The following is a 14,509-nucleotide window of genomic DNA, read 5'->3' on the forward strand; positions in this document are numbered from 1 at the left end:
TCATGGACCCTTTTTATATACACACACTAATTACAAACGGATCGCAGGGGAGGATGGTTACCTTTTTAATAACCATTCAAACCCCTTTGTGTCAACTTGTGTGCATGTTATCAGGCCAAAAGCACCAGGGTGTGTAAACTTTTCATCAGGGTCATTTGGGTAGTTTCTGTTGCGATTAAAAAAGTAAACACATTTGATCGATAGTGTTTGGCTGAAGCCATTTATTAACCATGAGTGAATCAAAAGTTTTTGCGTTCGCATTCATATTCTCTGAAAAATGGCCAAGAAAGCATAAATTCTGCCAGGGTGTGTAAACTTATGAGCACAACCGTATGTGAACCGGCTCCATAGAGAGCCGGTCAAAATCTCCCGCTATTGCAAATTGGACGCGGGGGTTCTCCGCATCCAATTCACAAGAGTGTGAACCTAGCCTTCGAGGCCTGCCACCTGGTCTTCTGTTGATGACTTCTAGTTATGACAGGTAGATGGCAAATCCTCTGTGGATACAGCTTTTGGCAGCAGAAAGTTGGGTCTGTTGACGCGGCCTTGTTTTTTTTTTTCACCCTTCTCATTCATTGCTTGGGAATGCCCCCAGAGTCTGAGAATACTCAGCCTATGTGATTGAGGGTTAACATGGGTGGACCAATCAAGTCTGTCAGTTTTTTTTTTTTTTTTTAGGCAGATCCAATCGGACCATGCATTGCACTCTATGGAGTAGCGGGTGACTATGTATATATGTCCATTTTACACCTGCCGACATTCTATCTACATTCAATTACTAAAAGATACAACAAATTCCAGTATTTCTAAAACAGCATATTGGGGATGATAACACCACCGTTGTTGATCACAGATCAATGCTGGAACCAACAGAGGTCCGACGCGTTTTAAGGTTGTCCAGAGATATTTAACCTTTTCCTCAGGGGCTCATGATGCATTACATTCCCATCTGTGGACATTACAATGAAAACCATAGGTAACAATAAATAAACAGTGTTTACATGTAAGTACTCTTTTTTTTACAAGGAAGCAAATAGATTGTATTGTATAGTCTACCCAAATGAAAACAAACAAATGTGACAGGCGAGCGGGCTGTGTCTGTGTCCGCTCTGCATAAGCGGAGGGGACATGGACTTGTCATCAGCAGGGACAGATTCCATGATAAGCAGGCAGACTCCCGCTGTAATCTGCCCCTGTGGCAGAAGACATTTTGGCATAAATTTAGGAAATCGTGTTTGTTTGTTTTTTCAAAATGTATATATTTTATATAATAAAAATAAAACACAATAGTGATCAAATACCACTGAAAGAAAGCTTTATTTGTGTGAGAAAAAAAAAAGATATAAATTTAATTTACTGTGTTGCGTGACTACGCAATTCCCAGTTAACCACTTGCCGACCGCTGCACACCGATATAGGTTGACACAATGGCAGCGGTAGGCAAATGGGCGTATCTGTACATCCCCTTTAATTGGCAGGGCTAGCAGGCGCGTGCCTGCGGGACCCACGTCCTCGATGTCCGGCGATCGTGTCACAGAGCGGGGAGAAGCCTATGTAAACAAGGCATTTCCCCCATTCTGCCTAGTGACATGACAGAGATCACTGCTCAGTGTCGTGTGAGTGGTAGCCCAACCCCGCCCCTTATGACCTCACAGTCCCAGAATACCCTGGGACTGTGATGTCATAAGGGGTGGGGTCACCGTGTGACATCACCCGGTGACCACGCCCCATGCCTATATAAGTCATCTCGCACATGGCATTACAGTGGGAGAGAGAGTCGTGTCAACATCGGAAGAAGAGGGAAGGATGATGGAGAAGACCGGGCCACCACTAGCAAAAGCACTGGAAGAAGATAGCGGAGGAGCCCGGCAGAAGAACGGGAGAAGAGGCCAGAGAGGGTGGTGGAGTCTGAAGAGACCACCGAAGTCAGAATAAGACCCCCGGAGCTGACTAATAAATTACTTTAAAAACCTGTCTAGTGTTTTTTTTTTTATTAACACTTTTTTTTCCCCCCAGGTGAATGGGTAGGGGTACAATGCACCTCATACTCATTCACATAGGGTGGGGGGGCTGGGATCTGGGGGTCCCCTTATTAAAGGGGAATCCTGATAAGCCCCCCCGGCCGCAGACCCCAACGGCCAGGGTTGTTGGGAAGAGGCCCTTGTCCTCATCAACATGGGGACAAGGTGCTTTGGGGGTGGAGGTGCCGCAGGGCACTCTTCCCCAAAGCACCCACCCCCCCATGTTCAGGGCATGCGGCCTGGTACGGTTCAGGAGGGGGGGGGGCGCGCTCGCTCGTCTGGTATGGACTTTGGGGGAACCCCCACACTGTTTTTTCGGTGTAGGGGGTTCCCCTTAAAATCCATACCAGACCTAAGGGCCTGGTTTGCCCTTGGAGGGGGAACCCGTGCCGGTTTTTAATATTAGAGAGGCGACATTGTCGCTTCAATATAGATGGAGATCTGACTCGGAGGCGACTTCCATTGAAACCAATGGGTACCAGTCGCCTAGAAGTCGGTTTGAAGTACAGGAACCTTTTTTGAAGTTGGAGTGACTGCTGTAGAGTACATTAAGACGGCTCCATTCACTACCATTGATTTTCTCAACAGTGCGACTTGGGGCGACCTGAAGTCGGATCCCGGGTTGCCCCTGTGTGAACCAGCTCTTATTATGGTAAAAAATATAGCTTTTTTTTTTTTTTTTTTTTTTTAAATTGTCGCACAACCACGCAATTGTCAGTTAAAGTGACAGTGCCAAATCTCAAAAAAAAGTGCTCTGTTTAGGAATGGGGCAAAATCTTCTGGGGCTGAAGCGGTTAACCACTTCCAGACCGCTGCGTGCCCATGTACATCCCTACTTTGGGGGCGGATATTGTTATGGCAGCAGCTAGCTTCCATAACCCCGGTATCTCTGTGCTCGGCCGGCGGTCTGGTACAAGATAAAAGTGGTCTCTACGGCGGATTCGCAGTGAGATCACTTTTATCGGCGTGGGAGAGGGCCCCCCTCCCGCCACGATTCCGGTGCCCTCCACCGCTTGCCGGAGCCGTTGGCCTGCAGCAGAGGCGATTGGATCCTCCTCAGTGTTGTGCATGGAGACGAGTGAGGGCAATATGGCCCTCACCCGTCTCCATGACACCGCAGGGCGGAAGCGACGTCATAACGTCACTTCTGCTCATAGCTCTTAAAGGGCCATTTTATTTAAAAAATTTTTTTTTTTTTTTACAATATTTTTTATTTTTTTGCATTTTAGTGTAAATATGAGATCCGAGGTCTTTTTGACCCCAGATCTCATATTTAAGAGGTCCTGTCATGCTTTTTTACAGGGGATGTTTACATTCCTTGTAATAGGAATAAAAGTGGCACAATTTTTTTATTTTTAAAACAGTGTAAAAATAAAAGGTAAAATAAAGAAGAAAGAAAAATGTTTTTAAACACGTCCCGCCGAGCTTGCATGCAGAAGCAAGCGCATACGTAAACGGTGTTCAAAGCCAGGGGCGGACTGACGCCGCCCGAGGTCATTAGGGGCCTGGTCTCGGCCACTTGAAGCGGCTGTGCCCGTATCACATGCCGCGATCATGCCGATTACAATACGGCGCGCTGCTCCCCGCCGGCCCCTCCTTCCCTCCCATCCGTCCCAGGTGATGTCACAACGCATACAGTACAAGCACCTGGGAAGGAGGGGCCGGCGGGGAGCAGCGCGGAGTTAGCCGTATTGTAATCGGCATGAGATATGGGCACGCAGAAGAGTGCAGGGGCCAGTGGGGAGCTGCGCCATTAAAAGTATTATCGGCATCCGCCGGTAAGTGAAGCCTGGGCCTGCCACAAGTGATGGGGGGGGTGGCGGTACAGATGCATGGGGCCCCGGATCCCCCGTGTGTGTCCCCCCCGTGTGTGTGTGTCCTCCCCTGTGTGTGTCCTCCCCTGTGTGTGTCCCCCTGTGCCCTCCCGTGTGTGTGTGTCCCCGTATGTGTGTGAGTGTCCCCGTGTGTGTGTGTGTGTGTGTGTCCGCGTGTGTGAGTGTGAGTGTCCCCGTATATATGTGTGTGTGTGAGTGTCCCCGTATATGTGTGTGTGTGTGTGAGTAAATTTTCCTGTGTGTGTGTGAGTGTGTGTATTTGAGAGAGTGTGTCCCCCCCCGTGTGAGTGTCCCCCCCCCCGTGTGTGTGAGAGTGTGTCCCCCTGTGTGAGAGAGTGTGTCCCCCTGTGTGTGTGTGTGAGAGTGTGTCCTCCCCCCCCTGTGTGTGTGTGCGTGTCCCCCTGTGTGTGTGTGCGTGAGTGTATCCCCCTGTGTGTGTCCCCCCCCCCCGTGTGTGGTGTGTGAGTGTCCCCGTGTGTGTGTCTCTCTGTGTGAGAGTGTGTCCCCCTGTGTGTGGTGTGTGTGTGTCTCCCTGTGTTTGTGTGAGTGCGTCTGCGTTCTCCCTCCAGTTTCCCCCTGTGTGCTCCCCCCCTTGTCTCCCTGGCAAGGTGTGGCGCCCAAGGGGGCCCCATGAGCTTCTATTGCCCGGGGGCCCCATTAGTTGTCAGTCCGCCCCTGTTCAAAGCACACATGTGCGGTTTCGCTGCAATCGGTAGAGCGAGAGCAATAATTCTAGCCCTAGACCCCCTGTGTAACGTAAAACATGCAACCGGTAGAATTTTTTAAACGCCGCCTATGGAGATTTTTAAGGGCAAGTTTGTCGCCATTCCTCGAGCGGGCGCAATTTTGAAGCGTGACATGTTGGGTATCAATTAACTTGATGTAACATCATCTTTCACAATATAAAAAAAAAATTGTGCTAACTGTACCATTTTCTTATTTTTTTTTAAGTGCGCAAATACGGTGTGACAAAAAGTATTGCAATGACCGCCATTTTATTCTCTAGGGTGTTAGAAAAAAAATGTATAATGTTTGGGGGGTTCTAAGTAATTTTCTAGCAAAAAAAAAAACTTTTTTAACTTGTAAACAACACATCTAAAAAAAGAGGCCGGGGTCTTAAAATGGTTAAAGTAGCAATAAAAAAAATAAAAAATCTTTATTGCCAGTCCGGTGTGATGAGATGGACTGGTTGTATGGGGAAAAGTGCTGCCATAGACAGTGCTAGAACTGAATGGCAATCTATAGCATTGTGTCCCCCCTAACAACCCGTCTCAGCATTACCTATTTCAGATGAGGTCATCATTTACAGCCCTGCAATATTTACGTTCTGTGAGTTTGCTGAGGCCAGCATGGAAGAGTCCTTGAAGCCTACCCGAACCTATAAAAAAAAAAAAAAAAAAAACATGCTGCAGCTTAGAAGTAGTGGCTGCCCCCCCCCCCCCGCTGATCCTCACAATCACTATACACCTTAACTTTCAGGGGGTGACAACGCTTTCACTGTACTCGATGGAAGGAGCCAAGGTTGTCACGCAGTCGTGTTCCTCTCCATTACATAGGAGGTCGACGGTCCTGGTAGTTTACAGAAAAAAGATAACATTGCGCTTCTGTACTTTCTGAACATGTGCTTAGCCTGAAAAATGAAAACAAATGCAGCCACGACATCGAAGGACAGGCGAGCGCAGTAAACTACATTTTTGTTGTCCTTTAACCACTTGACCTCTGCAAGATTTTTCTCCCTTGAAGTGTTTAACCTTAAAAAAAAATAAAGATCCTGTTCCTTTAAAGCATGTACAGCGCAGTGCTTGTGTTGTGTCATTTGGCCCCCTTTCTATCACCTGAAATTCCTGGCTGGTTCTGCCCTTCCCCCTGTAAACTGACCACGGTTTGTAATGGCTGCTGAACCCTGACACCGTGGTCAGTTTACGTGCGTCCGTCATCTGCAGCTCTCCTCTGTCCTTTCTCCCCCCTCCCTTCCCTGCCTGTCAGCTCCGTGCCTGCCCCCCCTCCTGCTGCTCAAATTAGGGTTACATTTACATTATCCTCTCAGTCAATTCATATAATGTCCCCCTGTGACTACTTTATAAAACAAAAATGCAGCTATATACCTGTTCACTGAGCGCCAATCAGTGCTCACGTGACTTGCTGGCTCTCTCCTCTCTCGCACGACGGATGCAGGGGGGCGACCGCTCTCCTCCTCCCCTCCTGACTGACGTCGGGAGGAGATCCTCAGCCCTGCCCTCTGCAGCTGCCATGTGAGAGAGGAGAGAGCCGGTGGGTCACGTGAGCGCCGACCGGCACTCTGTAAACGGGTATATAGCTGCATGTCAACCCGCTTCAGCCCCCTTCCTGACCAGAGCACTTTTTGCGATTCGGCACTGCGTCGCTTTAACTGACAATTGCGCGGTCCTGCGACGTAGCAGCCAAACAAAATTGACGTCCTTTTTTTTCCCCACAAATACAACTTTCTTTTGGTGGTATTTGATCACCTCTGCTTTTTTTTACATTTTTGTGCTATAAACACAAAAATAGCGACAATTTTGAAAAAAAAAACATTTTTTTTCATTTTTGCTGTAATAAATATCCCCCCCCCCCCCAAAAAAAAAGGCCAGAAGAGTAATCTGGTGACTAATGCCCTGTACACCCGATCCGAAAATCGTACGGAAAATACCGCTTTCGAATCGATCGTACGATAATCGGATCGTTAGTACAGAGCTTTCGAGAGCCGTTTAGGACAGTTCATCCGATATTATTCTATCGGACATGCGCAGAATTTTTTTTCGTACTGTGCCAGATTGTACGATTTTCGTTTAATCAGTACAGCTATCGTTCGAAAATGCAATACAAATGCATTACAACACATGACATCACTTCCGAATTTTTTTTCTGTCGTGCGGGAATTTTCGTGACTTTAGTAAACTCATCAGATTCGATCTGAGATTAGCATGCAATAAAAAACGGACGATCATTCGTCCGATAATCTCATCGTGTGTATGGGGCATAACAGACCCCAGATCTCTCCCATGCTATTGCAACTGATATTTACATGAGAGAGAGAGAGAGTTCAGAATTGGCCAGGGGGCTTCAAGTAGTTAATTGAAAGCAGTTATGCTGACACAGCTTGTAATCGAAGTAATGATGGTGCCCCCAACCCCCCCGTCTCACTTCCCAGTCTTGTCTTGGCAAAAACGAGACCTGGCTTGGAAATAAAACCGAACTCCGGCCATAGAAACTTTTCATTCAGTTATACACCTCAACATCTAAAAAGGATATAAATCCACTTTGTGAGCACCAGATGCCTTTGCAAACTCCGATATTACCTTGTAAAAGGAGCAGTGACATCATCTCCTTTTTAATAATTGCATATCCCTGCACTAGAGGCTACCTGCAGAAAGCTACAGGAGGGGCGGAGGCAAGAACAGTCCCCTTACACAAGTAGAGCTGTGGGAGGGGCCTAGCAGGCTCCACCTACTACGGGCCGTCTGCAGAAAACAACAGGAGGGGGCAGAGACAAGAACAGTCCCCTTACACAAGCAGAGCTGTGGGAGGGGCCCAGCAGGCTCCACCTACTACAGGCCGCATGCAGAAAACTACAAGAAGGGGCGGAGACAAGACCAGTTGCCCATCACAAGGAGAGATGGCATAGCTGTGGTAGGGGCCCAGCAGGTCACAACCACTAGAGGCTGCCTGCAGAAAACTACAGGAGGGGGCAGAGACAAGACCAGTCTCCCTGCACAAGCAGAGCTGTGGGAGGGACCCTGCAGGCCCCACCCACTACAGGCTGCCTGCAGAAAACTACAGGAGGGGTGGAGACAAGAACAGTCTCTTTACACAAGCAGAGTTGTGGGAGGGGCCCAGCAGGCTCCACCCACTACAGGCTGCCTGCAGAAAACTACAGGAGGGGGCGTTGACAAGAACAGTCCCCTTACACAAGCAGGACTGTGGGAGGGGCCCAGCAGGCTCCACCTACTACAGGGCCCCTGCAGAAAACTACAGGAGGGGGTGGAGACAAGAACAGTCCCCTTACACAAGCAGAGTTGTGGGAGGGGCCCAGCAGGCTCCACCACTACAGGCTGCCTGCAGAAAACTACAGGAGGGGGCGGTGACAAGAACAGTCCCCTTACACAAGCAGGGCTGTGGGAGGGGCCCAGCAGGCTCCACCTACTACAGGGCGCCTGCAGAAAACTACAGGAGGGGACAGAGACAAGACCAGTCACTGCACAAAGAGAGAGAGCAGAGCTGTGGGAGGGGTCCAGCAGGCATCACCCACTACAGGCTGCCTGCAGAAAACTACAGGAGGGGGCGGAGACAAGACCAGTTGCCCATCAAAAGGAGAGACAGTATAGCTATGGGAGGGGCCCAGCAGGTCACAACCACTAGAGGCTGCCTGGAGAAAACGACAGGAGGGGGCAGAGACAAGACCAGTCCCCCTGACAAGCAGAGCTGTGGGAGGGGCCCTGCAGGCTCCACCCACTACAGGCTGCCTGCAGAAAACTACAGGAGGGGGCGGAGACAAGGCCAGTCACCCTGCACAAGGAGAGAGAGCAGCAGTGAGTGGTCTCCTGCACAGAGGCAAAGTCTCACACTGGATTATTGCACAGCTCTGGCATAAATACACATAGCTCACCCAAGATTCAAGGAATAATACACAAGACTCCTGTATTTTAGACAGTATTTGTTTAGAGTTCAGCTTTAAAGTTGAACATTTGGCCTGAGCTATTAAGGGATAGGTTCTGGTATTTGCTACTGTCTATCTTCACGTTGTTGAAGATCTGTCCTCGTGACTGGAGTGGAAAGGGGAAGTCTCCCCTAAGGGGACACAGAGGGGAATACAAATCTAAACTGATACAAAAAAAGTTATGGCAGGTGTTTCACCTTCTACACTGGTCTTCTGTTCATGGGAACTGTTCATCTACATCAGTGGTTCTTAACCTCTCTCACGTACCCCCAACAGGCCATGTTTGCAGGTTTTCCTGTATCTTGCATGGGTGCTTTAAATCAGAGTCAATGGCTTGTTATTTTACACAGCTATTTTATCTAAGAGGAATTCCGAAAACATGGTATTTTGAGGATACTTGAGGACTGAGGTTGAGAACCACTGGTCTACATGATATGGCCAAACTTTTGTTGGCCTGCATTGGCGTTCATTTTGGCATATGTAACCATGTACAACCCAAGTAAAGACCCCGTCAGTACCCAGCCTGTGCTGTGCCATCTTCAAATGTGTATCTGTGGCTAAAACTGGGTTACCCATCCGGGGGGAGGATCCTGCCACACTGAAATCCACTACATGGCTCAACATTGGTGGACACCTAACTATCACACCTATAGGTGCTTGTTGGACATCCCATTCCAATACCACGGCCATTAATATGGACCTGGACCCCATTTATAGCTACAATAGCCAACACTCTTCTGAGAAGGCTTTCCACAAGATTTTGGAGTGTCTTTGCCCAACAGATACTGATGAGGCCTGGCTCACGATCAGTGTTCCAATTTCTCCCAAAAGTTGTTTTTTTAGTAGGGTTGAGGTCAGAGCGTTGTGCAGACCAGTCAAGTTCCTCCACACCAAACTGGTCAAACATGTCAAACCAGGTGGAGTTGGCCACAAACATTTAAAGTGTGTGGGAATTTGTGTTCAGTTAACCAAAAGAGAAGCTTTGTTTAACAAGACCTGGCTCTTAGATTGCATTTTGGTTCAGAAGGTTTGAGGGATTTGTACAGGGTGCCCAAACTCAACTACACCAAACTGGTCAAACCATGTCTGTATTGAGCCGGCTTTGTACACAGGGCTACAGTCATGCTGAAACGGAAAAGGGACTTCCTCAAACTGTTACCACAAAGTTGAAAGAGCTCAATTGTACCCTTCACTTGAAACGCCTAAACGCAATCATTTGGAGGAGGTCTTTATGCTTTTGGTTATATAGTAGTAAGTCTGATGGTCAGGTGTGGAGGAACACAGTGTGAAACGAGAAGACCTTGCTCACAATTGGCATTCCAGTTCAATAGGGTTGAGGTCAGGGCTCTGTGCAGGACACTTGTGTTTCTCCACATCAAACTGGTCAAACCATGTCTTTATGAAGCTGGCTTTGTAAACAGGGGCAGTCATGTTAAAACACAAAAGGGTCTTCACCAGGTTGGAAGAGCACAATTGTTTACAATGTCTTTGTATGTTGTATTATCAGTATCCTTCACTGGAAACCCCTGAACAAAATCGTTTAGTTCGAAATCCAGGTCAGGAGTCTATAAAATTTGGGTCACAATGGTAGTATCTGACGGTCGGAAGTCCATGTAGTTTTAGTCATATTATGGTAGATCTGATAGTCAGGTATTCACATACTTTTGATTGGGGATCATGGTCTGCTTCAGTATGTCACAGTACATGTTGGCATTCACGGTCCCCTCAATGATCTGTAGCTCCCCAGTGCTGGCAGCACTCATGCAGCCCCAGACCAGGACACTCCCACCACCATGCTTGACTGTAGGCAAGACACACTTGTCTTTGTAATCCTCACCTGGTTGCCGCCACACACGCTTCACACCATCTGAACCAAATAAGTTTATCTTGGTCTCACCAGACCACAGGACATGGTTCCAGTAATCCATCTCCTTAGTCTGCTTGTCTTCAGTAAACTGTTTGCGGGCTTTCTTGTGCATCATATTTAGAAGAGGCTTCCTTCTGGGACGACAGCCAAGCAGACCAAATTGATGCAGTGTGCTGCGTATGGTCTGAGCACTGACAGGCTGACCCTCCACCTCTTCAACCTCTGCAGCAATGCTGGCAGCATTCATACGTCTATTTCCCAAAGACAACCTCTGGATATGGCACTGAGCACATGACCACAACTTCTTTGGTCGACCATGGCGAGGCCTGTTCTGAGGGGACCCCGTCCTGTTAAACCGCTGTATGGTCTTGGCCACTGTGCTGCAGCTCAGTTTCAGGGTGTTTGCAATCTTCTTATAGCCTAGGCAGGTGATGGCGAACCTTGGCACCCCAGATGTTTTGGAACTACATTTCCCATGATGCTCAGCTACATTGCACGAGCATCATGGGAAATGTAGTTCCAAAATATCTGGGGTGCCAAGGTTCGCCATCACTGCTCTAGGTCAATGGGAGGAAAGAAGCCTGAAAAAAACCTCCAGAAAAAAAAACAAATACCTCCACCACCTCAAAGGACTGGTAGGGTGCAATATATTACATTTCTGTTTTTGGGTTTAGATATATTTTTATTTAAAGCAACCATTTATAAATCCACCCCCCACATCAAGATTCATCACAAGATTATCAGCCCTTGACCTCTCACTCTTTTGAATGGACCGTCAATCTCCCCAAGTACAAACAACATGGCACCTTTGCCATGATGCTCAGCTACATTGCACGAGCATCATGGGAAATGTAGTTCCAAAATATCTGGGGTGCCAAGGTTCTTCATCACTGGCCTAGGCCATGTTTATGTAGAGCAACAATTCTTTTTTTTTTTCAGATCCTCAGAGAGTTCATTACTATGAGGTGCCATGTTGAACTTCCAGTATGAGAGAGTGAGAGTGATAACACCAAATTTAACACACCTGCTCCCCATTCACACCTGAGACCTTGTAACACTAACCAGTCTGGGGACAGAAAATGGCTAATTGGGCCCAATTTGGACATTTTCACTTAGGGGTGTACTCACTTTTGTTGCTAGCGGTTTAGACATTAATGGCTGTGTGTTGAGTTATTTTGAGGGGACAGCAAATTGACACTGTTATACAAGCTGTACACTCACTACTTTACATTGTAGACAAGTGTCATTTCTTCAGTGTTGTCACATGAAAAGATATAATAAAATATTTACAAAAATGTGAGGGATGTACTCACTTTTGTGAGATACTATACTTTTGGTCATATAATGGTAGGCCTGATGGTCAGACGTCAACATACTTTTGGTCATATAGTAGTGGGTCTGATGGTCATGAGTTCACGTAGTTTGGGTCATATAATGATAGATCTAATGGTCAGGAGTTCATGCACCATTTGGTCTTACAGTGGTAGATCTGATGGTCATGAGTCCACGTAGTTTGGGTCATATAATAGTAGATCTGATAGTCAGGAGGTTACATACTTTGTCATACAGTAGTATATCAGATCTTTACATTGTAGCAAAGTTTCATTTCTTCAATGTTGTCACATGAAAAGATATAATAAAATATTTACAAAAATGTGAGGGGTCTACTCACTTTTGTGAGATACTGTACTTTTGGTCATATAATGGTAGGCTTGATGGTCAGACGTCAAAATACTTTTGGTCATATAGTAGTGGGTCTGACAGTCATGAGTCCACGTAGTTTGGGTCATATATTGATAGATATGATGATCAGAAGTTCACACACCTTTAGGCATACAGTAGCAGATCTGATGGCCATAAGTCCAAGTAGTTTGAGTCATATAATGGTAGATCTGATGGGCAGGAGTTCACATACTTTTGGTGATACAATGGTAGGTCTGATGGTCAGGGGTCCACATAGTTTGGGTCATAATAGTGATGTAGATATGAAGGTCAGTAGTATGTGTAGTTTTGGTCATACAGTGGTAGATCTAATGCTCAAGAGTCTGTATAGTTTTGGTCAAATAATGGTAGATCTGATGGTCAGGAGTCCACATACTTGAGGTCATATAGTGGTAGAGCTCATAGTCAGGAGTTCATATAATGGTGGCCCTGATGGTCAGAAGTAAATCTATCTTTGGTCATAGTCTTTTTCACCAGCAAGTGGTATATAATATAAGGGCCGGGGGCAGGCATGTACTGGCCATTGGGACCACCGGGAGTTTCCCGGTGGGCCGATGGCTCAGTGGGCCACTCTGATGTAAGGGGGCTGGTGATGGGACACTGATGTAAGGGGGCTGCTGATTGCACACTCTGATGTAAGGGGGCTGCTGATGGGACACTCTGATGTAAGGGGGTGCTGATGGGACACTCTGATGTAAGGGGGTGCTGATGGGACACTCTGATGTAAGGGGGTGCTGATGGGACACTCTGATGTAAGGGGGGTGCTGATGGGACACTCTGATGTAAGGGGGTGCTGATGGGACACTCTGATGTAAGGGGGTGCTGATGGGACACTCTGATGTAAGGAGGTGCTGATGGGACACTCTGATGTAAGGGGGTGCTGATGGGACACTCTGATGTAAGGGGGTGCTGATGGGACACTGATGTAAGGAGGTGCTGATGGACACTCTGATGTAAGGGGGTGCTGATGGGACATTCTGTTGTAAGGGGGCTGGTGATGGGACACTCAAAATGTAAGTGGGCTGGTCTGGATGAAGTCCAGGGCCAACTTTCTGTCCCAGTCCAGCCCTGGCCGGGGAGGGGGAATGTAAGCATTATATGTGATTGCCCGCAAACAGATTGGCCATTTACTGCTTTAGCCCACAAAATGGACTCCGTGAGAACCCCTCTGTTACCCTGCAGTGTCATCCTCTAGTCTGGCCAGTTGGTCAGGATAACTGAACATATTTATGGTGCCGGAAAAAGCTATAAAATGATATTATGGTTACATACTTTGTCATACATTAGTAGATTAGATTGTCAGTTCACACACGAGGTCATATAGTGACAGATCTGATGGTCAGGAGTTCACATACTTTTGGTCATATAATGGTAGGCCTGATGCTCAGAAGTCAGCACTCTTTTTGTCATATAGTAGTGGGTCTGATGGTTACGTAGTCCACATAGTTTGCCTCACATAATGATAGATCCGAGATTCAGGAGTTCAAACACCTTTGGTCATACAGTGGTAGATCTGACAGTCATGAGTCCACGTAGTTTGGGTCATATATTGATAGATATGATGGTCAGGAGTTCACACACCTTTAGGCATACAGTGGTAGATCTGATGGCCATAAGTCCAAGTAGTTTGAGTCATATAATGGCAGATCTGATGGGCAGGAGTCCAGGTAGTTTGGGTCATATAATAGTAGATCTGATGGGCAGGAGTTCACATAATTTTGGTGATACAATGGTAGATCTGATGGTCAGGAGTCCACATAGTTTGGGTCATAATAGTACTGTAGATCTGAAGGTCAGTAGTATGTGTAGTTTTGTTCCATACAGTTGTAGATCTGATGGCCATAAGTCCAATAGTTTGAGTCATATAATGGCAGATCTGATAGGCATGAGTCCAGGTAGTTTGGGTCATATAATGGTAGATCTGATGGGCAGGAGTCCAGGTAGTTTGGGTCATATAATAGTAGATCTGATGGGCAGGAGTTCACATAGTTTGGGTCATAATAGTACTGTAGATCTGAAGGTCAGTAGTATGTGTAGTTTTGGTCCATACAGTGGTAGATCTGATGCTCAAGAGTCTATAGAGTTTTAGTCAAATAATGGTAGATCTGATGGTCAGGAGTCCACATACTTGAGGTCATATAGTGGTAAATCTAATAGTCAGGAATTCATATAATGGTGGCCCTGATGGTCAGAAGTCAATCTATCTTTAGTCATACTCTTATCCACCAGAAAGTGGTATATAATATAATAAGGGCCGGGGGGGGGGGGGGGGTGTAAGCATTATATGTGATTGCCCGCAAACAGATTGGCCATTTACTGCTTTAGCCCACAACATGGACTCCTTGAGAAACCCTCTGTTACCCTGCAGTGTCATCCTCTGGTCTGGCCA

This window comes from Lithobates pipiens, unplaced genomic scaffold (genome assembly GCF_037356315.1).
Source record: "Lithobates pipiens isolate NorthernLeopardFrog02 unplaced genomic scaffold, aLitPip1_a1.2 Scaffold_8, whole genome shotgun sequence".
Taxonomy (NCBI): Eukaryota; Metazoa; Chordata; class Amphibia; order Anura; family Ranidae; genus Lithobates; species Lithobates pipiens.